This window comes from Carassius gibelio, chromosome A11 (assembly GCF_023724105.1).
Source record: "Carassius gibelio isolate Cgi1373 ecotype wild population from Czech Republic chromosome A11, carGib1.2-hapl.c, whole genome shotgun sequence".
NCBI lineage: Eukaryota > Metazoa > Chordata > Actinopteri > Cypriniformes > Cyprinidae > Carassius > Carassius gibelio.
Window position 1 is genome coordinate 18,655,471 of NC_068381.1, and position 25,850 is coordinate 18,681,320.

Sequence of the window (25,850 nt, forward strand, 5' to 3'; positions counted from 1 at the left end):
GGCAATCCATCTCATGAAGACCTGACAATAACTGTGGAACGCACATCACTCTTTATATACTTATTTATCTAACACACATACTTAATCTACATTTAAAAAATTCACATAATCTACCTGTACATACAAATCTTGTCTATTGTAATATACCTGTATATACAATTGGAGATTTGTACATTGTCATTCCTTATTTACTTGTTCTATTTTTATTCTTTTATAATCTGTGTTTTTGTTTTGTCGCTGCCATTCTGTTGCGCTGTGGAAGCTTCTGCCATGAAAACAAATTCCTCATATGTGTACACATACCTACCAATAAAGCTCATTCTGATTCTGATTCTGAGTTACTGATCAGGGACCTGAAAGCTTTCATCACTGTGCAATGGAATCATACAGCATTGCTTTTGCTGAGGAACATATCACTTTTTTCTTTTATTTTTTAGTAATGCAGTTATGTGGACTGCTGATACAGGCCTTGCTGCATTTGTTTTATTGGTTATGCAATGAGTTTCTTCTCATAGGTCAATTAAGACAGAAAGTGGCAAAAAAATAAAAAAATAAAAATAACTCTCTCTTTTTCTTTTCCAAACACTGCCAATTGTCTAAACTCCTCTTGTGGCAGGATTGGGTTAGAACATTTACATTTTCATTCATACAGAAACTTATGTGCTCCATCTACTGGTAAGGAGTAAACTTACAGTACAGGCAGAGGTCTAGACAGACAGATATATACAAATACACAGACAGACTGACAGATAGATGGATGGACGGACAGGCAGAGATTTGCTCTGTTGTGCAGCAGTGTGTAAAAAAAGAAGAAAAAAAAGAACCTTTTTATGTTTTATGCCTTAATTTTTCAGTGTCTGCCAACACATTATTAAATCATAAATTCAGGGGAAAAACAGACAAAAGATTTTCTAATAACAAATAAACATTCATTTCATACCGTCATATTATTGTAAAAGTGTTAATAAATAGTTTTTAACATTTATCAGTTCATGATTTTAAATAATTGGACATGCGTATTTATTGCAACAGTATTATTTAACATAAACAAACAAATAATAAATAAATCAATATTATTAGTTCCATATAACAAGGTGTGCTTTACATCCCTGTGCAATTAATTTTTGAGAGCATAAAAAAAAAAAGCAGAGATAAGCAGGGGCGATTTTAAATGCTAAACAAGATGTTTTTAAGATGCTCCTCTGTTTTCCTCGGAATGTCTTTTTGCATTTACACTAGAAAATATTTTGTTTTACTACAGTGAACAAATTTTAATGCATATTTTATTATTATTATTATTTAATGTTATTTGTTTACTTCTAATCTCTCTGCTGACTTTGTAACATGCTTAGACAATCATCAGCAGGCATTTGACACTGATCAAACTTTGTGTTTGTGATCGCAATGATGAAAGGTACTTTTCGGCATGTTCAACGTGTGTAAACAGTAAGAGGAAGCAACACCCTCCCATCTCTGTATAGAAAACAAATTGCCTTCTTTCCGGGGATTCTAGCAGAGTTTTGGAGCACTGAGCATGGATCAGAGTGCATAAAGGATGCGTAATGAGTTCCATGCTTGTGAAATCATAAACAGGATGGAGGCAGCCTGAAGCAGGAACACTTTCAGCCACTGAACACCATTCCCCAGATGGACTGCGTGCACGCCACACTAACTCTCCGCTTCGCTTGCCAGAGGTGTTTGTTGTTCAGTGTTTCTACATCCCCATCCTTCCAATCTCCACACACATACACCCTTCTCTTTAAACATATTGGAGCCAGGTAAGCATGTTAGAGCTTTCATCTCTGCTCTCACCTGAGCATTGTAAAAAAAAAAAAAAAAAAATTTCTGAGGAAGTTTAGGCAACATGAGAGGTTCTCAGTTTTTTTGGGTGGTGGTGGGGGGGGGGGGGTGTATGTTGACTGCAGCGTTTGAAATGAAAGGAGTCTTTGAATCAACCGAGAACGTTTTTAAGTCACATGACCTTATTTTAATTTTAGATATGCGTTGTTTGTATCTTGGGTAACATGCAGAAATTCAAACTAATTAGTTAAAAAAGTGTTTCCATGTGACAACACTGTACTACAATGGAAAACTGTGAAGTATAATAAAAAAATTGCTCAATTAAGTAAATATATTTTATTTTAATTAAACTTTTCAATTATTTAAATTGTTGTTAGATTTTTATTACTGTCTTCAAATGTATTACATTTATTTAGCTATGATAGTGTTGCTATAATTGCATTAATGTATATTTATTTATTTATGTATTAATTCATTTTCAGACAAAAATATTTACAATTATCTGTTGCAAGTGATTAGTTTAGAACGTAAATTTTTTTATGGTTTATGAACGTTTATTATTATTATTATTATTATTTTTTTTTTTATTTTTTTTTTCAAAGTAATATTTTATTTAAATAAGAAAATAATGAACTTTAAGAAATATGCCTATATTTTGGTGCATTTATAGAGTATGATAAACAGTTTCCATATAACGTTTAAGTCAATTTGATATTTATATCCATGTAATGTCTTTTTCATAGCTTTTCATGTCAAGAAAATAATTCCACTTTTAGAGCACAATACATATTATACAGAGAAGTGATCTTGTAAATAATTAAAAAAATAATAATAAAAAAGAGAGAAAGAAACAAAGAATAGAAACATTACACGAAATAGTTTTGGATATGCATAGACACTTAATGTTCAAACTTAATGGTGCCAGTACATTGAGTAAAGTGAAATGATGAGGTAACACTTTAGCTTGTGGACCAATTCTCAGCATTAGATAACTATTACCCGGGACTTTTGCTCCAATAAACTCCTAATTTGCTGTCTATAACTACCATATTAGTTAAGGTACAAGTTCATGGATGGGGTAGGAATAAGGGATCTAAAAAATGGTCATGTAGAATAAGGCATTATTATGTGCTTGATAAGTACTAATAAAAAGCCAATATGCTAGAAATACACATGCTAATAAGATACCTGTAGTGAGAATCAGTGTTATCACAGGTTATCAAAGATAACCTATTAACAGCCATACAACAAATAACAATAATGGATAACATTGCAGCAACAACATATTCAAATAAACACTAACCATATAATTAATTCATGCTGCGATGCTTGCTGGGAGCTTGCATTGCTTAATATGACAAATATTGCTTAGTTTTTACCCTGTCAGGACAATATTTTTGGAAGTATTCTTGGTCTAATAAATTTTTATGAAGATTCAAAGAAAATTTATATTTCTGAATGCTGGGTAAAATATAAAAGCTTCCTTATGGCACATTGATCACCATGTTCTCTCGTTGCTGCATGATTTTGAATGACAGCAGAAAACAAGCAATTTTATTTTCATTTTTTCTCCTAGGAAAGTGAAAGAGAAATGAGAGTAGCTCAGAAACCTTGGGGAGATAAAGTAATCCAAGGCAATTTGTCCTCCAGGAAAGCCAAGGCCAACATCACTGTGGCTTGGAGAATGATATTAACACGGTAATTAGCAGCAACGTGTGCAGTGTTTCCTCCTCATCTTGTTATTAGTCATTCAATTAATGACGCACCAATGATGCAGGTTTTCACGTAGGGGCCCCAGATGTGTTTCTCAGAGGTCTCTGAACGATAACGCTATAATCATTTCTGTCTCGAGTGTGAGCCAGTAAACTCAAATTTCCTCTCAGTTAGACACCACAAACCTATTATGCAGGAAAGTAAATGTCTGCATCTATTCAGGAAAGGAAAAGTTAAATGCACTACAGCTGACTACAGTCACACTAAAATGTTTTTCCATTTGTATTTTGTTCAGTGCTACTTGTTTCTGAACTGTTGTGATACCTTGCAAGTGCAAGAACCTAAATAATGCCCAATTAAACTCTAAAATAAGAATAGCAATGCTTCTATATTCCTCTCCTGGGATCAGTGGTGAAATGTCAAACTTGCAACAGTTTCCCATAATCCATTTCCTGCTCATGTATTTGAATCTGAATCTTGTAAATAGCAAACCTGATGTAGTGTTTTGGACAGATGCAAATGCATTTCAAAAACATGTGTGAAGCCAAAAAAAGTCTTTGTGGGTTCCAGCACTCTACATACACAGACATTTTTGTGTTAACTTGTAAGTGCAAAATGTTTCAAGAATCTTGAAGTAAGTTGTTTATAAGTTTATAATCTTTAAATAAATACTGTTTAGCTGCTTACTAATTGTAAAAATAAATAAATAATTGTCTGTCAAGGTAAGTCATGAAGCCCCTTTCCACTGAAAAAAATGATGATTGCCCATTGCTTTGTATGACATTATAGTTGTTCAACATTAGTGCCCCTTCCTGGGCTTGGAGGAGCAGTCGCGCACAGTCCTATGTCAGTCCATAATGGAAAAGCAGACAGCAACAGGTCTGAGGGGGGAAAAAAAAGTTCTTCGGACAAATTGTTACAGGTAATTTTGGTGGAAAAGCGGTTATGGTGTGACCAACAAAGGAAACAACAGGAAATTACAAAAAAATAAAATAAAATAATTAAACAAATCAGATAAACCACTGGCTGATAACTGTTAAAAATAAATAAATAAATAGTAATCGTCTGCTAAATCAAGTCATGTGGTGTGGCCAACAAAGACATGTAGTAAAGGAAATATGGTAACTTAAAATACACTTTGATCTGTGTCTAACAAGGTTTCTTCAGGTTGTAAAATGTCATGTGGTGCAACCAACAAATTATCGACTTTTTATGTAAATTGCAGGAATTGGAATCCTACTTCCTCATTATTAAGTATTACAATTTCTCTCATGTATTAGTTTTTTTACTTTTTTTCTTTGCTACACATTTCAGATGAAGAATTCTCTCTGTCTCTCTCTCTCTCTCTCTCTATTTGTCAGAAAGAAGGATAGCATGTCTGCTATATATTAAACATTTAATGTATATATTTTATATTAGAGTTATCAAAATATAAATCACAAATACATTGAAGAAATTGAAGCAATTTGATCCTTTTGATGAAGTCTAATTTGTATTTATTTAAATGCTGTTGGTCTGGTCTGGACTGAACCGGAGGAAGGATGCATTTAGCTCCAAGCAATGCAATGTCAGGGAAAATTTAATTTAACTTGTAATTTTCATAGTAGGGAATTGATATGCTCAAACTCGCTACATATCCCTCCGCTCGGCATGTGGGTGTACTGTAAGAATGTAGTGTTTGATACTCTTTGCTTAACACTACCTGACAACTTGGTTGACATCTCAAAGAGTTCCTTAATATATTCTTAAACCTTTTGGCATCTATTTCCTGCTCCAAATCTCATGAATAAAGCATGGGGCCCAGTCAGCAAGTGAGCAGTCGGAGAGGCAGCCAGCCTCCATCCATCACTGTCTCCCAGCCTGGCTGGCAAGCTGGCTACCTCAGCTCCCCCAATAACCACCCCCCTCTTTTCCCTGTCAGTAAATAGGTAGGAGAACTGCAAGAGCAGGTGGAGGAGAGAGGGAGGTTGGAGGCACTTAACAAACCATGAATCTTCAGAAGTCAGTCCTGCCTGACATTGCAAGGCTTGCACCTTGTATATGTAGAGTAGTTCTTTACTTAAAGAATCTGAAAGTGCGACTGTAACTGCGTTTTAACATCACAGCTAGTCATACTTTTTGGAGAAGTGCAAGGATTAATTAATGGATGGACTGTAGTCTCAAGTGTGTGTAAGGATGAATTTATATAAAATATTTAATTGTAGTGGGAGAAGTTACAATCAGCTGAAAATCAGCTCCATTCATCACTCAAACTAAATTTCAGTGAGATTATTGTAGAGTTACTGAACATTATGTTGGTGGCAGGCTGTGCACTGAAGGGTTAACAAGCAAAACACACTGGAGTCACTTCCAATAAAGCTGCTTATATACTGGACGATGCGGTGAATTGTGAGTTCAACATCAGAAAACTGAATCTGAAGTGAAATTCAGTGGGGAAAAAATACTTTCATCTGTTTGAAAGCGGTCCTATGTGAGTGTTTGTCAGGAAATAGATGCCTATTTTAAGTGGGTATATGTGCAACAGTTAAAATTTTGAAGCTGTCTGGCATCAAACTAGAAGTTAGTGTCTGTGTGACAGACTGAAAGCTGTCTTATCACGTGTCTGTGCAACAGAAGAGTGACTGAAAGCTGACTTAATGCATCTGTCCGACAGAACAAAAATCTGATTTAACGTTTGTGTGTGAGACAACCAAGCACAAATCTGTGCAACAGAAGTGAAAGCTGACTTAACATTCATTTGTGCAACCTAACTGAAGCTGTGTGGTTTCAACACATTCAACAGAAAGTCATGCAGTTTTTTTTTTTTTCTAAATGTATACATTTAGCAGACACTTTAATCTAAAACAATTTACACATTTTTTACCTAACATGTGTTCCCTGGAAATCAAACCCACAATCATTTGCCCTACTAACACAATGATCTAACACTGAGCCACAGTAACATTACTATTTTACAATGGACATGTAGAGCAGATTGTTTTGCAGTCGCGCATTGCAGTTAATTGGATATTTCTGCAGCTGATTAACTGACAACGCTCAAATTAAAGAACACAGATGCAGCCAGATAATTTCCATCATGACCAACAAAATCTACCAAGAGCTTCACAAATTAGCGTCTGCTTTAAGACATGCTTTTTTGGAGTTTTAAATAATGTTGAAAATACCAGACAAACGCAAACATTAGTAAATCATCTCGCATGATTCATTTTAATACTCTCCTCCCATAAATTTTGCATCTGAAAGGGACCTCCTACAAATTCATATTCAATATGGTCAGGTACATATTAACTGTATCCATGCTTTTTCAGCACTCATTCTTAACTGCACGTCTTTAGTCAATACTGGCAGTATTATTTTAATGCCAAAAGACAGTTTGCACTATTGCAAGCTGTTAGTAAATCTGGTCCTTAAAATCCTTAATATAAAAAAAAAAAAGTGTGATATGATTGGGAGGGCCAGAACTTGTATAATTTATTTAATTGGAGTAGGAAGATTTACAATCAGCTGAGTGTCAGTTGATGCTGGCTGTCATGCCATAGTCTGCCTGAACCACGATTGAGCTCCATTTGTCACTACGCTGATTGAAATTCAGAATTTTGCACTGATCTGACATATTACATTTGTAAAACACTTGTATTACTGTCAGTAATCACAATAGTGATGATATATTTAGTTCCCTCTACAAAAACCCAATTGTATTTTCCCATTATTTTTGGATTACTGCAGAAAATGAGCAATAATGACTGTGAGCAATAATGACTGAGCAATATTGACTGTGGCCAGTTAAAGTTTATGATTCTTACACATTCTATTCATGATAATCTTCACAAGTGAACAGAATTTATGAATTTATCAAAAATCAATCTCCAGAGGTAAAAAGCTTAACGTAGGCTATACATTAACTACAACACAGTCACGTGATTTCAGTGTCGCGACCCATTAAGTTCCAATAGCTCTTTCAATCTTGATATCAAAAAGATTAGTAGTCTGCAGGTGTGTGATTCAAAAAAAAAAAATAGATCCTATAAAAGTGGACTATTGAGTAGATGAATTTACCTGTTTGGAGTGAGGACGTTTAATGTCCTTAACATCATTTCTAGTCCCATTTAGACATGTTAGCAACTGCCCATTTTAAGACAAGTAAAAAATAAATAAATAAATAAATAAATATACATATATATATATATATATATATATATATATATATATATATATATATATATATATATATATAAAGAATGGTTTAGATAACCACATTAGCAAACTACGACAGCGTTTTAGTGCCACGTTAAATAAATAAAAAAATCGGAGATTACGAGAATAAAATTTTGTAAAATTACGATAATAAAGTCAAAATACTACAAGAATAAAGTTGAAATATTATGAGAATAAAGTCGAAATACTAAGAAAATAAAGTTGAAATACCACAATAATAAAGTCAAAATATTATGAGAATAAAGTCGAAATACTAAGTCAAAATGTTTTGAGAATAAAGATTAAAGTAAAAATATTTTTAGAGTATATTCTGTTTTTTTGCACATGCAAATGGCCCAGATTAGCAGTCAGTTTTATAGTGAAATACAAATTGTTTTTCACGCTCTTTAATGTGGCATGACAGACTGCTGTATTTGCTTCAGTTTAAGCGGCATGTGAGTCTTTGACATCTGAGACTTTATTTTCAGTATAAATTAATCTGTAGGCTACTGTTTTTTCATGCCTTCTGCTCTGATGTTCCTTCACTTTCATAAAGAGGAAAAACACATTTATAATTTGTATTTCGGGATAAAACTGACAGAATTAGAAAGCTGAGACGTGTTATTTTAAAACAACAAAGCACAAAATTATTGGAATAACTCGGGAGCTGGCATGCTACAAAAATACTGAATGGAAGACGTTAAATATTATGTCGAATCATTTACTGTACTATACCATGAATAAAACAGCTTGTTAATAGGCCTAGTCACTTACATGTTATAGACTACAGGAGTAAGTGGTTTTCACAAATTTGGAATTTTCACAAAGATAAGTTTAATTTTAATGAATTGTTTCACATACTGTGAGCCATGTCCCGGGCATCTATCAGCGTCGCCCTGGCAACAGAGGAGATCCACCTGCACACAATCCCAGCTGAAACCACTCAGACGAGGACTACAAAAGCTGCACCCGAGAAGACACGGGTGAGAAAGCTCTCCAGAAGAAAGCCAGCTAATGTTGTGTCTCTTATCTCTCCAGAAAGCGAGTGACCGACCAGCCCGCCACCTGAGCACCGGACACCGATTCCACTTGCACTCAGCCGGCCGGCGAACAGGATCACGCAGCACCGAGGATGAGCACCGGACACCACTGGCACCTTTACAATCACAACCACGAATAAATACACCCTCCGGGACAGAATACTACCCAACGGATCCGAGACAGATTCCACTGGCCTGGCATGGAGGCGGAGATCAAACGATTCTGTCAAGCTTGTCCGGACTGCCAACGGACGTCGCCACATACTCCTCCCCCAGCTCCGCTATTTCCGCTGCCCATCATCGAGGTGCCCTTTGAGCGAATAGGAATGGATTTAGTAGGGCCGCTGCCAAAGTCCGCCCGGGGGCATGAACACATATTGGTCATCGTGGACTATGCGACCCGGTACCCTGAAGCCATTCCACTGCGCAAGGCTACCTCCAAGGCGATCGCCCAGGAGCTCTTCCTGCTGTGTAGTTTCAGTTTTAGTTTCTACAGTTTCCGTTTTTACCATCAGGTTCATTGCTCAGACTCCCATTTGCCGAAACAAACAGATTTAAACACTCATTTGTTCCGTCTGCTGTCTCTCTTCTAAATGCTAGGAGGGTAAGGTAGCTTACACGTTATTTTTTATTTGATCAGAATGTGCATTATATTTATTTTATTTTTTATTATACTATGTGTATTTGTGTTTGTAAGTTTGTGGGCTCCTATGCTGTAATACTAATTGCCCCACTGGGGGACAAATAAAAGGTATTGAACTAGCCGGGTCGGCATCCCCCGAGAGATATTGACCAACCAGGGCACCCCCTTCATGTCCCGGACAATGGCTGACCTCTGCAGCCTCCTTAAGGTAAAGCAGCTTCGGACCACCGTCTACCACCCTCAGACCGATGGGCTGGTCGAAAGGTTCAACCAGATGTTGAAGCAGATGCTCCGTCGCGTGGCTGCGGAAGACCGACAGGATTGGGACAAAATGCTGCCGTACGTCCTCTTCGGCATCTGGGAAGTCCCCCAGGCCTCTACAGGATTCACACCATTCGAACTGCTGTTTGGGCAGCAACCCCGTGGCCTGCTCGATGTCGCCAAAGAGGCCTGGGAGCAGCAGCCGACCACCCATTGGACCACGATCGAGCATGTGAGGGAGATGAGGGAAAGGATCGACCGCGTCATGCCCCTCGTCCGGGAACACCTGACAGCAGCCCAGGAAGCACAACATCGACGATACGACTGGGCGGCCCAACCACGGGAGTTCCAGCCAGGTGATTATGTGTTGGTTCTCGTCCCCACGGCAGCTTGTAAATTCCTCGCTAAATGGCAAGGCCCATACATCATCACAGAGAAAGTGGGGCCCGTGACTTACTGAGTACGCCAGCCTGGACGAAGGAAGGAAAGTCAACTATACCACATTAATCTCCTGAAGCGCTGGGAGGGAATGAGGACTCAGGTCGCCGCACTCGCCGCCATCTCTCCCATGGTTGTTGACATCAGCCCCCAAATGTCGGCAATTCTCTGATGTGTTCTCCACACGTCCCGGGCGGACCGACATACTTCAGCATGACGTGCGCACACCTCCAGGAACCATCGTGCGACAGTGGCCCTACCGAATCCCGGAGGCCCGGCGACACGCAGTCGAAAGGGAGGTTCAGGAGATGCTGAAGTTGGGGATCATCGAGCCCTCCCGCAGTCCCTGGTCCAGTCCCATAGTCATGGTCCCAAAGCCGGACGGCACCCTCCAGTTCTGTAACGACTTCCGCCGCCTTAACGAGGTCTCCGAGTTCGATGGATACCTGATGCCTCGTGTCGACGAGCTGCTGGAGCGGCTGGGGAGGGCCCGGTTCATTTCCACGCTTGACCTCACCAAAGGCTACTGGCAGGTACCGTTAACAGAGCCCACCAAAGCCAAGACCGCCTTCTCCACCCCCAGTGGCCACTGGCAGTACCGGGTTCTCCCCTTCGGGCTGCACGGGGCTCCAGCCACCTTCCAACGGATGATGGAAATCATGCTGAGACCCCATCAGGCTTATGCAGCGGCCTACATCGATGATGTCGTCATCCACTCTGAGACCTGGGAGGACCACCTGGAGTGGCTCCGGAGGGTGCTTCTCGAACTGCGGCGGGCTGGGATCACACACCAATCCCAAAAAATGCCACCTGGCCCTACCTGAAGTAAAATACCTCGGTTTCCGGGTGGGCCGGGGTCTGATCCGTCCGCAGGAGGGAAAGGTGCCAGCCATCCTCTCGGCCCCGAGGCCCACCTCCAAGAAGCAGGTACGGGCCTTTTTGTGATTGGCGGGGTACTATAGGTGCTTTATACCTAACTTCTCCTCCCTAGCGACAGCCCTGACAGACCTCACCAAGAAGGGACAGCCGGAGAGAGTGAGATGGGGAACCCCGGAAGAAGAGGCGTTCAAGAGGATAAAAGCGGCGCTCACGTCTGAACCGGTATTGTGCGCCCCTAACTTTAACTGTCCCTTCTTGTTGCAGACGAACGCATCCGACACCGGGTTGGGAGCCGTGCTATCCCAAATACAAGATGGTGAGGAACACCCGGTGGTCTACATCAGCCGAAAGCTGTCCACAACGGAACAAAGGTACGCGGCGGTGGAGAAGGAGGCGCTGGCCTTCAAGTGGGCAGTCCTGGAGCTGAAGTATTATCTCCTGGGACGGAAATTCACCCTCATCAAGGATCACGCCCCTTTGCAATGGATGGCCCGGGCTAAAGATACCAATGCCCGGGTGACACCGGTGGTTCCTGGCGCTCCAGGACTTCCACTTCGACGTGCGACATCGAGCTGGAACCGCCAACGCCAATGCGGAAGGACTCTCCCGCCTGTGGACAGCTTTCGCAAGTCTGTCAGGTGTGACATTTGCATGTGCAATAAAGGCCTAATTTTGAAGTATTATAACTTTTTAATTTCTGCGATAAATTCTCAAAACATTTCGACTTTATTCTTGAAATATTTCGACTTTATTCTCGTAGTAATATGACTTTATTCTCTAATCATTTCAACTTTATTCTCAAAACATTTTGACTTTATTCTCAAAACATTTCTACTTTATTTTTGTAATATTTCGACATCATTTTCGAAACATTTAGAGTTTAGTCTCGTAATATTTTGACTTAATTCTCGAAGTATTTCAGCTTTATTCTTAAAATATTGTGACTTGAATCTAGTATCGCTTTCACACTGCACATTGGACCCAGAACATTGCTGGATCACCTTCTGTGTGAATGCAAACACGTCCCAGGATTGATTCCAGGATCGATCCAGGGTTGGGGACCTAGTAACATTGCAGTGTTCAGTCCCGGAATGAGCTCTGTGTGAACAAAAGCCAGAACTAATGCTGTAAAGGGTGTGTCGAAGTGATGGCGCATGTTATTGCGTGACTCTTTTACTTGGTGTTTTGAAGGCAGATCAGCATTCGCAAAAAAAAAAAAAAAAGTGCAAACTGTAATGAAGCAGAGATCAGTTAGTTCCTCACTTTCCAGGCTGACGCTAAGATCGTTCGCCAGCTTAAGTGGAAGTTAACGTGCCTAGCGTTTTCAACTCGTACATTACACGTAACATCCTGATGTCACATGTCTTCACGGGCCCTTTAAGGGTTGTGTGTGAACACACGCACATATTCTGGGTAATCAATGGCAGTGTGAAAAGGGCAAAATCTAGTGACCCGGGAACAATTGCCAAGACACAGTACCCGTGTATTTTTGTTTTTTTTTGTTGTTGTTGTTTTGTTTTGTTTTTATGTGGCACTAATACACCGTCGTAGCAAACAAATACATACACTGAATCATGCTTTATTCACTAAAGCAACAATTTTCCATAGCAATGTTACAACTCGAATCGAATGATTCTGTGGTGCAGGCTAGCATATTTGGCACAAGCTTGAATGGCAGCAACAGATTACTGAGAGATCAAAGACCAATGCTCAGTGACTGAAGTAATACTGAAAGTTGTCACCTCCATGTCACCAAAAAACAGGCTGTTTAATGGTAACATCAGGGGGCCAGAGTTTTTAGCTGACAGAGAAACCGCAGTTAGCCATCCATGTCAGGTCTAAGATGCACAACCTCTTACTTGATTGAGACAGAAGGGGAGATGAAGGAAGAATGTCTCAGCAAGAGTTGTTTAATTCCAAAGATTCCATTAACCTGCTGCTAAAGGATATGTGTGTGGGTGTGGGACAGTAAAGAGCTGCATTTATGACTCCTTTCTACTGAGCGGTTCGGCACAGTACAGTTCAGTACAGTACGATTCGGTACAGTAACCCTGATCAGGCTTGCTTTTCCACTACCAATAGTACCCTTACTTGGTAGGCGTGGTGTATGACAGAAAGTAGAGATCGAAGATGAACAGCGACGATGAGCACAACTTTGCCTCTTTTTGTTAAATGTAAGTTTTAATGAACAAAAATAGCCATTATAAAAGTATAAGTACAAAGTATAAGATGAAATAAAGACAAAAGCAAACAGTTCAAATGTATGCTGCAGTGCTGTACTATGGTAAAGTTCAAATTAAATATATAAAGTTAGACATACAGTAACTTTGTGCTTAGTCAACACGATATGATCAGGAACAAATAAAATATATATAATATCAGAGCCGGTGCCAAATGTCAGAAGAACTAGCCGAGCTAAGGCTTTTCTCAGTGGAAGCGGATACATGAGCACTGAGTACCTGGTGATGGCCTGGAGTTCTATAATCTCCGTAGCAAATGTTTAAATAGGCACTATCTTTATAAATTAACAACAGATTTAACTTTTAAACAATTAAATTCTCGCCTGAAAAACTCTATTTTAAACTCTATTATATTTAGAAAATGACGCGGGTCTCTGGGCAATGACGTTTCACAAATCCAAAAGAAAAGACAAGAACGCATATTGAAAATGTGAAAATATGCAATTATAAAATACACATATATATATTATATACTAGGGGTGTAACGGTTCACAAATTCACGGTTCGGTTCAATATGATACACTGGTGTCACGGTTCGGTTCGGTTCGGTTCGGTACAGTTCGGTACGTTTTAGATACAGCAAAATGAAAAAAATTGGCAAATAAATTTCCTTGATTTTTAAAAAAATGTTTTATTTATTAAAACTAACAAAGTATTTTTTTTTTTTTACATTACATCCTCTATGGTGTTTTCTTAGCAGAATACTGTATAAAACAAAAACAGCTCCTTATAAAAAAATTTATATTGTTGTAGTAGTTATGAACAAGTACAAAGATGTAACTTTTTATATGGAACTCTATAACTCTTTATATTGAGTGTGTTTTTACTCAATTGGTTCCCTATAGGGCTTATGTTTTTTGGAACTAAGCAGGAATTGCGGTCTGGCTGAAATGGGCTTGTGAAGGAATAAGCATGTTCTTAAAACCTGCGTTTTCCACTATAGGCGCTCGATCACTCAGTACGTGCTGAAGGCTCGTTGCAAAATGGCTAATGCGTTTAACAGACCAGAAAAAGAAGATCCTCCAATAACCAACAGGTCTGGTGTTTGGGTGCACTTTGGATTCCCTGTAAGCTATAATGGTGATGATAGAATGAATGGTAAATAGTAAGGTCTCATATCCACGGCTATAACGTAAATGAAGCCTACCAATCGCCGCGGTGATGTCTTTTGCCCTGTTTGAATCCGTTGGAAATGTCTGCCTGTTACGTCGTTTGGGTTATTGGGCTACCTTGTTGAACGCATATAATTATATTTCACTTTTTTTTTTTCAAATATAATTAATTAGTCCAACGAACCGTTCGGTACATAAAGCGTAGCGCGTACCGAACCGAAAGCCTTGTACCGAACGGTTACACCCCTAATATATACATATATATTTTTGTGTGTTAGCAAAATATAAATAAGCCTAACACTCATGGAAAGCAAAGCGAAATGAGTGAAGAAGAAGTTCTATCCCCTTGTATCACACAAAAGTGACGATTCTAGCTAGCCAATCAACATTTTGTATTGAGTTTAGCTCCACCCTTTTGGTACCCTTTGCTGTGCTAGGTACCCCAATGGTAGGGTATACCCAAAAAGTTGTACAGTATGGTTCGCTATTTTGGTACCATTCACAACTTCTGACAGTGAAAACGGAAATTATTGCACTGCACCGAACCGAACCTTACCACTCCGTGGAAATGAGCCATTGGTGGTGTGGGGGTTGTGGAGATAGTTAGTGTCCACAATATAAAACTCCGCAACCACTGATTTTATTTTTATAATTTGATATGTTTCCAAGTGAACTTCCAAGTGAATTGAAAGTTGAATATCACCTAAATAAATACATACATGCCATTCATAATGGAGTTTTTCTTTGGATAATGAAAAATTGTAAATCTTAATAACACAGATGGCGAGAAGGAAGAGTTGCAACACAAGAAATTTCAGTAATCATATGAGATAATTACAAATCTATGGAGCCCCACACATGGCATGCAGAAAAGAAAAAAAAAATAGTAGGCATAAAATCATGTGCCTGATTTGCTATTTTGTTCCCTCAATTTGCTAAATTGTACACACAATCTATAAATCGAGAGAACAAATTAGTAAATTGTGAGCATGATTTAGCAAATTGAGGGAACAAATTAGCTCGCTGAAGGAACTAAATAGTTATCGTTTGCATGTCATTAAAAATCTACAGAGCCTCACACATGGCATGCAGGAAAGTAAATAATAGTAGGCTAAATCGTGTGCACAATTTGATTATTTGTTCCCTCAATTTGCTAAATCGTGCACATGATTTATAAATCGAGAAAACAAATTAATAAATTGTGAGCACTATTTAGCAAATCGAGGGGAACAAATTAGCAAACTGGAGGAATGAAATAGTAATCGTGCATGTTTTAGTACATTGAGGGAAATAATTAGAAAATTGTGAGCACAATTTATTTATTTTTTCTATCATGTCATGAGCAAGGATCTGTAAAAATCACACTGTGTGACATAGATCTAATAAACTTGGGTATTGACTATGCAAACTGAACGATAACAACTATTGAATCTTAGGCTACAATGCAAGTTAATATAGAAGATTACAATTACATCAGCATGTGTAAGTGGTAAACAAATAGAGCAAACTAATTTGTGCTTTGGCAATTGAGTTTTTATTTTTATTTTTAATGTGTACTGAGAAAAAAAAGGCAGAGGAGGACAGTAATTTACTTATTGAAATCCACATACCGTATTCCTTTTAGCTCTTTTCATCTCAATGGCATTTATGTTTTGGCAACATGACACTTGATCAATACATTATTTAAGAGTTTTTTAATTTTTTTATTGGCTAGTCAGTAGATGCAGGTTGTTGTAGCAAACACACTGTGAGATGGTTATCCTAAATAACTGATGCTGCCAGAAAATTATCGCAGGCTATCTTTGGTCACAAAATGCTGTCGTTGAACATCTCTTACAGAATGACTTAGGACCACCGTTTAGGAGCCACGGCCAAATAAATCACCAAGATTATTTCCCGGTGGTCATCTTTCCTATGGAACAGGCCAAAATAATCGCACATCATTGCAATGTCAGCACTCTGTAATTAGCACAACTGCTCAAAAATGTAATCATATAAGTCAGCTAGCCAACTAAGTAACTAACGTGACCAGTCATTTTTCCAAAAATTGTCTCTTTTGTATTAAAATTTTGTACATTCACTTCAAAGTCATATTCAGATAACTGTCAAATAGAGTACATTGGTAAAATCCATTATCTTCATTTCAAGGCAAGAGAGCAATTCATCATTCCTGCTATTATAGAGTTATCCAGGGGTGGTGTTCGGGTACCACTGTGCTCTGCTAGAAATGAGTCTCGCTGAAAATCACAGATGTCATTAGCTATCAGTGCTCTGTGTGGGAGGTTAATGTTGCTTAATGGATGTGTGAATATCTAGAGGATGCCCCCATAGAAAGTTTTTCATCAATAGAAATTTTCTAAAAAAAAAAAAAAAAAAAAGAAACATTCAGTGATGTGTCCCTTGAATCACCTGAAATGTTGTGTCATGCAGTGATTGAGACTCTTATTTCTTTTCACCTTTTCCCATCTATTTTTATTTTTATTGTTTTCCACCTCATCTGAACCATCTCTATAGCCAAACCTGGTCGTAAGTTTCTCAAGACACTAGTGATGATCAGAGTTTGCCTGTATGTGGCTGATTCATACTGAATGAGAAAACATCAGGGCCTCAGGGCAGCATCTGATGCTTACCATTTACAAATCACCATGATATAACACTCTAATGGAATGTATTCATATCCACAGACCTCAAATAGTTTGAGACCACTGACCCCATTCAAACAAGTCTTCAGTTAGATATCTTTATTTCAGACCCGGTGCCAAAGTTCAGGTGGACAGATTGGTGTGAAAGCTAGTTGCTGGACCATGTGTTCTAAGAGTAAAGGATGTAACTTGATTCCCAATAACTGATAAAAGGAATATAACATTTATACCATGAATTCATTGTAACTAAAAGCATCCTCTACATACATAAATGTAGGCTCTGTTGAAATGTTAATTTGAGGTGCAGTTTACAACTGGTGTGAATGAAATCCGGCTGGATGTGACACACCAAAGTGCAATAAAGAACAAGCAGCAACTACATCCGACTGCTTGTGTCTGGGTTAAAAGCTGCTCTTGAACACACCGCAAATATCAATGTCAACTGCAAACTAGCACATATTTTGTGTCTGCGTGAGCTGTAATTGCTGTCTATATTAGCAGGGATCAATAGTATGGAAGGCCATTTCTGCCGTTAAATAAAAAACAAATCGAACGAAGCGTTAGTTCAGTCCGGCCGCGGAGGCAAAGGCTGTGATCAGCTGATGCAGTCAATTATTCAATTATTCTGGGAGCCAGAACCCCCATAAGGAACCATACCGCCAAAGAAAATTGTGTTCAATAATCTCAAGTAAACTTGCCAGAGTGGTTCCTGTCTGATATATTTAAAAAAAGGTAATTGTGACTTTTTATCTTTTTATTTCTTTTTTTGTTTGTACTTTTTTCTTGCAATTCTGACTTTCCTCAGAATTGCACGATATAAACACACAATTGTCAGAAAAAAAGAGTCATCATTGTGAGTAAATATTTTTCAATTGTGACTATTTCTCACAATTTGCTCTCTTTATTGCCTGTCTCAGCTGAAACTGCCATTGATAAGCAGCATGTGTTCTTCACTTCTTTTGCAGAGCATCCGTGGCAGACAGAAAAGTGTTAATTATGTGCATGCCGAGTTTTGATCATTGACAAAAACAGTGAAACTGGCATATCTTATTGCAGGGATTCACTTAAAAGAGGTCCAATCTCAGTTTCCTTCCCAGCAAAGGCATGAACAATCAAAGGTCCCAAAATAACTTGCACTATTTCTGGGGCTAGTAAGTTGTATGGTTGTAAAACTAAATAAGCAATGTGTATTTCAGAAAAAAAAAAGAAAGAAAAATAAGGTTGCCAGCCCTAATACTTGTAAAAATATGGGAAATAATACACCCTACATAGCCAGAACAGTTTGTTATTTTTATAATGTTTTTCACAACACAAATCATTCCTTTTTTAACAGAAAATAGAATAGTGCCTTATAAAGTAACGAAGTAAAATGTCACTAGGTCTGTGGGAAAAAATAGAAATCAGTATATTTATAATAATTTTTTAATAGTTGGTCTTGATAATGTTTATTATTTTGCTATTGAAGGAGTCAATGCAACTAAAATTTTCCCTTTCTCTTTGGAGTGTTACAAGCTCTTGGTGCATGTTTGTAAAGTTGTAAAATACTAAATACTAAAATCTCAAATCCAAAGAGATATTCTTTACAAAAGTTAAGAGTCAACCACACCTACAAACCAACAGTATTCCAACACTGTTCCGGAACAGTTCAACCCAAATGATTATTCAAATGTGAGTTTTTAGCAGTGTAGAGTCGAGATTGTTGTTTGTCATTTCTCCTATCACAAATTTAGACATGCTTTTATGTTTAAGCAGCACGATACACAACGCAACGTGTAAAAAAGAGAGTATAAGTCATTATAATCAGTATTATAATCAATTATTTCTCCACTGTATGCAACAAATGCCTCGTTGGTTATGGGTTTTATTGGTTTTGTCTCATTGCACCGGGACACACGTCATCACAGTATGGTAAGGGATGGTAACATTTCCATCACAGGCTTGAGGAATTCGGCCAATCAAAATGCACTGGATAGCTGGCCAATCAGCATACACCTTGCATTTCAGAACAATGAGCTTTGTAAAAATCTTAGCATTTCAGAAAGGCATGGTATAGAGGATAAATGATAAAACAGTATGTGGAAAAAATTATATATATATATATATATATATATATATATATATATATATATATATATACACTGTAAAACATCACAGCCCAAATAAGTTATATGAACTTACTTTTCCTCTTTAACTTAAATTGTCACTTTAAGTTTTGGATATTGAACTTATGTTTATACGTTATTGAAATTTAAACGTAAAGTAATGTGTTGTCTTGACTTCTTCTGAGTTCTGTCTGGTGGTAAATGTTAATTTAACTCGTGTCTGTAAGTTATTTGGTGGGGGAGGGGCGATACACGGAGAGCGCGAAACATAGAGCGAAGCCATCGCCATTTTGAGTTAATGCAGCTGCCTGGAGACCTTGCACGAATTCGTGCCGAGAAACACAAAGAATGCTAGGAAGGTGAGTTTTTCTTTTTTATTTGTAATGGTAAATTAATAATGTTGCGATTTATTGCATTTTAGTCAATTTGAATGTGCTTCGCGAATGTAATACGACACCACAAGTTTTTCCCTCATTAATTCACTGTTTTTGCAGCGCCTCAAATGCTAAAATAGTTATATCACTTTGGTTCACGGTGCTTATATTTTAGTTGGTCTTCGACCTGAAGTCTGCAGGTATTATCATTTATTGCATTGACCGTGCTCCGCGACCACGGTCAGTTGAACCGCCGTCTGTGAACACCACTGTGTATGGTAAACACCTGGTCAAGCCTGCCGTCATCTGGATTTTGCTGCACGTCTGTTTGTGGAATTAAGGTGTCACGATACAAGCGTAGAAAAAGCGTCTTTCTCTGCTTTTGGGCCACGCCACGCATTTGTACTGTAATTCAAAAATAGACAAATGTTCAAATCCAGGCAGCGGCTGCTTGACCGGGTGTAACGTTACACAGATAAAGCAAGTAGGACTCGCTGCAGCCTGCGGTGGACATCCAACCCCGCCCACATCCAAACGTGACGTCAGAAACCACACCCACATCCAAAGACGTCACACATCCAACCCTGCCCACCCGGATGTGCCATCTTAAGCCGCGCCTATATCCATCTATGTCACGTTCTCATTAAATTTCAAACAGGAAGAAGCGTCAAGGAGACTGAAGTGAAGAAGTTTGTGTTGTTTTTAATCGGTAAAAGAAGGAAATATTGTTTTGCGATCGCCAGAAAGAAGAAGTTGTTGTTTTCTGTATTTGCCAGTTACCCAGAAGAGGAAGAAGTTATCTGCCATGGCTGTAAGTAATGAAAAATTTGGTTCTTAGCCCAAAAGTGTTTGTCACACTCACTGTATGTCTCTGCTTAATGTTAATAGTTAAAATGGTAAAATGTACACGTTACATTATCAATGAATATTTTGTTAGACATGAAGTGAAACGACAGCACAACGATAACTGTTTTGTTATGAGCCTTAGTAAAGTTACAAAGACACAATTCTGACTTCACACAGGCACGTTATAAGGCTACCAACACTGCTGTGTTTACTTTAATAATGTATATAATGCTACTAACTGTATCCTGATAAAACGCATGTGCATTGATTTATCCTTCATGTTTTTTTTTATATCCCTGACACATAATACTGATCTCTCTTTCTCTCTCTCTCACACACATACACACACACACATTCACACTTCACCTCTCTCACATACATGTAATCCACTGGCCCCACACAAAACACATGGAATATATTTAATGATATACTCTTGCACAATAACTTATTTGAGCAACCACAGGATTCACTATGTCTTACTATGTCTCTGTTCGTGGAAAATCTTTGTATCCTTCTATATTAATACCCATAATATTTATCATGTTTTACAGTATCCTACACATCTGCAGTCCAAACCTGATGCAGAACAGTTTCTGCCATGATGGGGGGTTTGAATGTCCCTGCTGCAGTTTCATCACTGAAGAGAAGTTCACCTAGAGAACCACATAAGTCATGCAGTGGAGCATGGAGGTATGGTGAGAGCATGTCTTTCGATAATGATTGTTTTTTGTGTTTTTAAATCATATATGCATGTATATGTATGTTGTATAATCTAAATATGTATGTGAATCTCAAAGAACAACGAGATGAACTGTAGTTTCTTGGGAACCACTAAAGTGATGAGAATATTGTTGTTATTTATCTATGTATGTTTTGTAACTTGCTGTGTACACACTACACTTTTGTTATTTTTTTTTTTTATTTTTTATTTTTTCTACAATCCTACAGGTTACGTTATCTTAAAATTAATGGCCCATGGATGATCATTAAAACCAAGGTACAAGAATGCAATCATCATTTTTTTTTTCAGTCCTTGTTCTGTAGTTTTATGTATAAAACAAAAAAACGAATTATATATTTAAATATTTTATAAAATATTCCACCCCAGGGAGAGGGACTGGATTGTGTTCTGTTCATGCTGATGGTAAGCTGTGAACTACAGATTCTGAGCAGTTATGGTGATGGCAAAAGTTTAGTTTAGTTTACATGCAGTATTTAGATGAATACGGTCGTGTTATCTGTATGGTACAGTAAATTGGTGTCAGTAAATTTCAATATTTTGAATTTTCTCAATGGTATTTGTTGTCTGTTTCAGTATGCACTCTATATAGCCCTGTACTGGACATGTGACTTAAGCCAGGTGATGACCTCAAATTTTCTTTTGGAAGGTTCTCCTTTTTTATATATTTATTTTTTCCAGAAGTTTTTTTTCAAATGCATTCTCAGTTTTTTATTTTGTGTTTTATCTGTTAGGATGACATCCCTCAGCTCAGAAGGTGATGGTGTCGTTTGCTCTAGAAAAACATGTCACATCCAAGGTACACACAACTGGTTAATGAAATGAAATGAATTCTTCTGCATTCAAACTACCCAGACACACTAAATGTTTCCTCCTAGAATGTTAAGCAGTAACACAACTTTGGAGAGGCCACAATGTTGAATGTTTAGAAATGTGTTGAATGCTTTGAGTGGTTGGAAATACTAAAAAGATGCTCTACAAATGGTCCATTAACCTAACCTTTGAGTCTGTGTTTAGGTTGTCAGAGTCCACCATCACCAAACAGCCAGCTAGTACGGAAACTGTGATGGGTCAAGATGACAGTGATGAGGTAAAAACTTTTCTTTTTTTTGTGAAAATAATTACAGTAATTTTAGATTTAACCCACAAACACAGTTTATTTTGTACTTTCAACAGAAGATCAAAGAGGAACTGAAGAGGAAGTTCGAAGAGGAACATAAGGGACATTGGTGTAGCATGGTGCTGGGTTCAGAGCCACCGTGAGTTGTTCCATGGAGAGGTGACAGAGCCTGAATTTCTCCAGATAAACGAAGAAAAACAGTCTAATATAATCAAAGATTACCTGAAAGGAGAGACTGAGAAAGCAAGGGATGCCTGTTTGTTTGTCTTTGACAATAGCGAGGATATGGAAACATTCTTATTAAAATGTGTTGATGAACAGGGGCTGAAATTCAATAACATGTTTCTGGGAGTTATTTAATTTATAATAATTTATTTACTCTAAATTGTTGAATATTATTGTTTTGTGAAATAAATATAACAATACCCAGTGAAACAAGGGATGTCTTTTTATTGATCTTTATGCATCCGTAGGACTTGGACACATTTTTATATATATTTGTGTTGATGGAAAAAGGCCCAAAAGTCAATGCCATGTTACTTACATAATCTATCAAAGCAACCAATGACTTAAGCCTATGTATGTGTAGCTTAGTCTATATAGAGAACCGTCAATCCTATCATGCAAATGTAGTTGCTCTTTTTTGCGAGGTGATCAACTTTATTTTTCCATGCACATATAAAAATTATTAGTGTGTACTGTAGATCATAATTGTTCTTGTATATAATTAAAAGGAAAATAAAAATACTTAAAACAAAATGAAGTATATAAATTTGCCAAAGTCAGGAATGTTTTTTTTTTTTTTAAATGAAAGAAATATGGTCCAAAAATGGCAAAAACAACGACTTTATTCAGCATTGTCTTCCGTCTCTGTTGTGAGAGAGAGTTAAAATCAAAGCAGTCTGGATATCCGGTTCACGAACTAATCATTCAGTTCACCAAATCGAACTGAATCGTTTTAAATGATTCACATCTCTAATACGCATTAATCCACAAATGACTTAAGATGTTAACTTTTTTTAATGTGGCTGACACTCCCTCTGAGTTCAAACAAACCAATATCCCGGAGTAATTCATGTACTCAAACAGTACACTGACTGAACTGCTGTGAAGATGAACACCAAGCCGAGCCAGATAACGAACAAAGACTGACTGGTTCACGAGTGAAGAACCGTTTGCATCGGTTTTTGGACAGTTCGAATCAAAAAACCGGTTGAAGAAAATGGTTCACCGGTTCTTTTGTGCTCGACGTAATGGCGTCATTTGCAATGATTGCCCTTGATTCAAGCCTTCGGTTTACCCGCGCTCATAAGACTAGCACAGAATCAGTTCAGAATCAATCACCAAAAGAATCAGTTCAGTTCAGGCGCGCTGTGTGTCGGTCTGCTTCACGCTGAATCACACATGCGCAGTATCATCAGCTCCTCGGTTCACGAATCGGACACGTCTTACAGAAATGGCTCTTCACTCGTGAACGAGTCAGTCTATTGTTCGTTATCTGGCTCGGCTCGGTGTTCATCTTCACAGCAGTTCAGTCAGTGTACTGTTTGAGTGCATGCATGCAGTGGGCCCAGTGACATTTTTCTTGACTCCAAAAGAGTTTATTATGTCAGTAAACGCAAGTCCTAATGCATCAATTGTATTATCAACGTGAATATTAAAATCTCCCATGATAAGCACTTGGTCAACTGTAACCAGAAGGTCTGAGAGGAAATCTGCAAATTCTTTTAAGAATTCTGTATACGGCCCTGGTGGTCTATACACAGTAGCCAGAGCAAGAGACACAATAGATTAATTTTGCATGTCTGACGGTGTAATATTAAGCAGAAGTATTTCGAAAGAGTTAAACCTGTATCCTGTTTTCTGGGTAACATTGAGAATATCACTATATATTGTTGCAACACCTTTGCCACAACCAGTCCGACTTGCTTATAACAGTAGTTCAGTCTAGTAGACTCATTTAGACCAATATAATCATTTAGTTTTAGCCAGATTTCAGTCAAGCAGAGTACATCAAAACTATTATCTGTGATCATATCATTTACAATAACTGCTTTGGGTGTGAGTGATCTAACATTTATGAGCCCAAACTTAAAAAATAGTTTTTGTTCATTTAAGTTACATTTTTCTGGTTTAATCACGATAAGATTTTTTCGAGATCCTACAATAAATGTATATTTTGACCTCACTATTCAGGGCACAGACACAGTCTTAATAGATTGTACAGCTCAATTTTTTATCTTTTACATCTGCCTTGAATTCAATGGTTCCAATACTTACGCTCACATCAAATAGTGGGATGAACTCTAAAAGTGCTGTCCTTTTTACTTGGTAAAACATGTATGTGTCGAAAGACCTAATAATAAAATGTGACATTCTGTAGTTTTGCCGCATATTCATCTTTTAATCATATTTACAAATGTCTTGACTCCACAGCAGAGAAATATTATATTTACTGTTCCAATACTTATATATTATAATCCAATAATATATATATTATTCCATGTTAATATATGCCTGGTCTACAGAATATCCATCAACACATCTCTTGTCCTGTGACCCAACAGAAATGACAGTCGATTCTCCTGAAAGTGTCATTGATTCACCCGTTTCCAAGACAACAATGTGGCAGTTAAATTTCTTGCTTGTTTTCTTGGCTTCTCACATTTGCAAATTGTGTCTCTGTATTGACTATAGCATTGCAGATCTAAATATATTTTTTTTATTCACATAACCCTTAACTTTTTACCTAAAATTTACTATGGTGTAATCCATAGCCACATGCTTAGTTAGCCAAACAAGAAGTTCAAGCCACGGGAGACCATGTATGTCTTCTTGATCCCACGTAAATAACTTCAGCTGTAAGTACCAGAATATTGTTAACACCATGAAATGCAAAGCTGCCTCAGAGGCAACTATTTTTTTGTGGTTATGTTTGAGCTCAAAGAAAATCCAAAGGCAGAAATCGAAACTGATTTACTTCTGTCTTTGTTTTTACTCTTAGAGATTGCTTTCTACATTGAAATATATATGTGCAACATACATTTGATTTCAGAAAACCCTTATTTCTTGTTTGCATGATAGTAATCATAATGCACATAATTTAAATATTCTACACACTGCATTTATTGCCTTGCGTGCCATGAAAATACCTTTTTGATTAAGTGTTCCTGTAGTTCAAACAGTAAGCATGGCTTCTAGAAACCCCATGGTCATGGTTTTGATTCTCAAGTGTATTGAATGCTGTTTGAATCACTTTGGATAGAAACCATCTTCCAAATTTAAATGTACATTTTAAGTCACAGATTATGTATCAAATAAATGTATCGAACATGTATTGAAAGTAATTTAACATTTTTTCAACATCATGAAAAAGCAACCTGTTCATTATGAGCAATATCACACAAGTAGCAGTGCAATATTTTTTGGCCATGGGCCAAGTGCTGTAATCACAGTGTGCCAATACACAGACATATCACATGGCTATAAGTGTGATATTGCATTTATACAACATTTCAGGCATGTGCAGAGGGGGGTGTTGTGGTTGCTTGAGCATGTACCCCCTTTCCCCTTGATGCCCAAAGTGCACTATTTATTTATTATTATTATTATTATTATTATTATTATTATTATTGTAAATAAAATGCTCTTGTGTGAAGGCCTGCCCAATCTAACTATTAGTATAAATAATAAAAGTATCCACATGA

At 37.7% G+C, this 25,850-nt stretch overlaps 1 long non-coding RNA gene across 1 annotated transcript; it reads left to right on the forward strand.

The window, feature by feature from the left end:
• The first annotated feature begins 20,105 nt into the window (after window positions 1-20,105).
• Window positions 20,106-22,738, forward strand: LOC128022577 (uncharacterized). Its single transcript, XR_008185950.1, has 7 exons — window positions 20,106-20,249; window positions 20,836-20,974; window positions 21,233-21,428; window positions 21,600-21,644; window positions 21,758-21,822; window positions 22,041-22,113; window positions 22,200-22,738. It is a non-coding gene; the product is annotated as an uncharacterized LOC128022577 (long non-coding RNA).
• The last annotated feature ends 3,112 nt before the right edge of the window (window positions 22,739-25,850 follow it).